Raw genomic sequence first — 3,131 nt, forward strand, 5'->3', positions numbered from 1 at the left:
ACATTTTAAATGATAAAGACTGAATCTTAAATGCCAATGTTAAACTATTTTAGTAACCGAGAATGATGGAAACTTATGCAATCTGGTCAAAATGGTGTGAGGAAGCGACCTGGCCCTTTGTGAGAAAGGAGGATGCAGCATGGACCTTATCAAGGGGAAGTTACTAGGAAGCATAAAACCATTTCATGCTTATATCCAATGAGTTATACCTCTAATAAATCAGATAATTATTATTATCACATCAAAGGGCTTAAGCCTGAGAAACAAAGCCTCCTAATATTCTGAGCAAAGATGTCTGTTATTAACTCTTACCAGAGAAAGAGGAGGAAGGGTTGTAGTTGGGAAGAGACCCCCAGCCCTACTCCGTATCCAGCCTACCCCATTCTCCTGGCTCTTGGCCTCTTCCCATTGCACTCACTCTGGGGAGGCTGTTTGTCCCCAGAAATACATTCAGGTCTTCCTAAAGAGCTGCACTCAATCCCACTACTTCTTCGAGCTCTTCTTCCTTCTCCTGTGACCCCACAACTCTGCAAGTCATGGTGGTGTGGTGCAGCCAGTGGGGCTCTCTTGGGGGACATTGATGACTTGGTTGGTTCATGCCCTTGTTTACTGGTCTGGATCCTCATTGACCTCTTGACAGCACCTGAAGCAGCTGTCTGAGGACTTTTCCTTCAGAGTCCCTCTCTTCTCAAGTATAAAGGATCTCCTACCTCTGAATATTCCCTATCTCTGTTGGTAACCCCACTTCTTTCTGCCTTGGGGAAGGTACTCAGTTCCCAGAAGTTCCATTCTCAGTGTCTCAACATCCTTGTCAACACTTGTTATTGTCTGTCTTTTTTCTTTTAGCCACCCTAGTGTATATGAAATAGTATCTTGTGGTTTTGATTTGCATTTCCTAATGACTAATGATATTGGTCATCTTTTTATGTGTTTATTGGTATTTGCATATCTTCTTTAGAGAAATGTCACTAGGTTGCATGTCTTTATTTTTGAGTTGTAAGAATTATATAAATATTCTGGATACAGATTTCTTATCAGATATATGATTTGTAAATATGTGGCCTTTTGTGACTGGCTTCTTTCACTTATCTTTTGAATGATTTTGAGATTCATCCATGTTGTTTTGTGAATAGTAGTTGTTCCTTTTTATTGCTGAGTAATACTCCATATACAAAGGTACCTGGTCCATATATCTGTTCTCTACCTGATGGACAATTGGGTTGTTTCTAGTTCTTAGCTACTGTGAAAAAAGCTGCTACAAATATTAGCATAGAAATCCTTCTATGGCTATATGTTCTTATTTCTCTTGGGTCAATACTTACCTTTTGAATTTTGAACCTCTGGCTGGCTATGAGCCTAGCTAAAAATCAGGAATTCTAGTATAAAGAGAGAAAAGAATAGATGCATGGGACAACTAGCAGACTCTGTAATAACCGAAACACAAAACCCTGTCTTTTGTTGTACCAGTCAGGGTTCAACCAGGCAAGCAGAAACAATAGGACGGACACACGCACACGCGCGCGCGCGTGCGCACATGCGCGCACACACACACACACACGCGCACACACACACACACACACACACACACACACACCCCTTTAGAGATTTATCATGAGGAATTGGCTGGCTAAGCTCATACAGAGGCCTTTAGGAAGGGAAATCAGAAGGAGGCTGGACCTACAGGCACAGGTGGAAGCTGTCGTCCAGGGGAGTTTTGAGTCTTCTTTTAGGGCCTTCCAACTGATTAGGTTAGTTAGGCTAACCCAGGACAATCCTGAAAACCACAGGATTCATATCTACATCTTGGATATCCCATAGGACTGAGCATCGTGCCTACCGCTTAGAAGGCACTCATAGGCACAGCTGAAATCCTAAGGACCAGAGTTGGACACACAGGGGATATGAACTCTACTGTTTGTCCAATCACTGCCTTTGGCTGGACCTGGCTGAGACCCAAGAGAAGGGCAGGTCTGTCAGGCCCTGTGACTCCCACAGAGATCCTGGCTCCTGCACATTGGGATTGGCTTCTCAGCATGTTAGTACCTTTCCAATTTTCTGAAACAGTTGTTATTTTCCAAGACATATTACGTATCTGCACAGCAGCACTGCTGCTTGTTCACACAGTTTCCTCTGAAAGTCTCTGGCAAACACCATCTGGCTTCAGGGAGGGGACTGATCGTGGGTCTTGTGTTGCTCCCCGGCCTCCTCCTCCAGGGCTTTAACCTCTCCATAGGGACCCCAAGGAGAATGCCCTCCATGTATGTGGGTCCCATTCAGCCAAAACAGCATGTTGGTGCTGTTAGTCTGTGTGTGGCATCATCCCATTGATAAATCTAGGCCAGCAGAAATGGTGCTTAGCTGCCTGTCTCCTGGATTCATCAGAGTTTCATGATCCTTTTCATCAGAGCAGTTCCAGCAGGAAGTAGAGCTGTCGCTGTATATTCATCCCGGTCTCATCCCCTACGAGACTGTAAACTCCCTGGCAGGAGAAGGAATGTCTGATTCCTGTCTGTATATGTCCTGGGTACCTGATTCTAAAGGGCGTTAGGCAAATGTTTGCTGATGATTAATGAATGAAGGAGGGGAGGAATGAAGGAGATCAGGAGGGGCTGGTCTCCGTTTCCCCTTATGCAAGGTCAATAACTGAGCGGAATTAGAAGCTGTACAGGGTCCCACTGCAAGGCAGGGCTGGTAGTTGCATACTCAGCCCCTGTCCTTTTCTTTCGTTGAACTCATTAGAGTTTGTACTCACATGTAACACACACCTTTCGTTCTGCCTGCCTCTCCTTCTAGACTGTAAGCTCCATAAGAACAGGGTCTGGGCCTGTTTCCCTCACCTGGCACTCAACAGGTACTCCATGAATATGAGTTAAATGAATAAATGTATTTGTCGTGTCGTCTGGTGAGCATATTTGATTCAAAATATCAGAGCTTTCTAGGAAGACAAATGATCTCTGCTATAATCTCTTTCAGTTTAAATTCTAGTTCTGATTTCCCCCAGACTTTAAATAGTCAGTGTTTATTGAGTACTTGGTATGCACCAGGTATTTCCCTACACTCTTACATGTATACTTTTTAAAATGCTCCCAGCTTCTATATGTAGGCTGATGCTATTTTATAGCAGAGGAAAG

This window comes from Balaenoptera ricei, chromosome 18 (assembly GCF_028023285.1).
Source record: "Balaenoptera ricei isolate mBalRic1 chromosome 18, mBalRic1.hap2, whole genome shotgun sequence".
Taxonomy (NCBI): domain Eukaryota; kingdom Metazoa; phylum Chordata; class Mammalia; order Artiodactyla; family Balaenopteridae; genus Balaenoptera; species Balaenoptera ricei.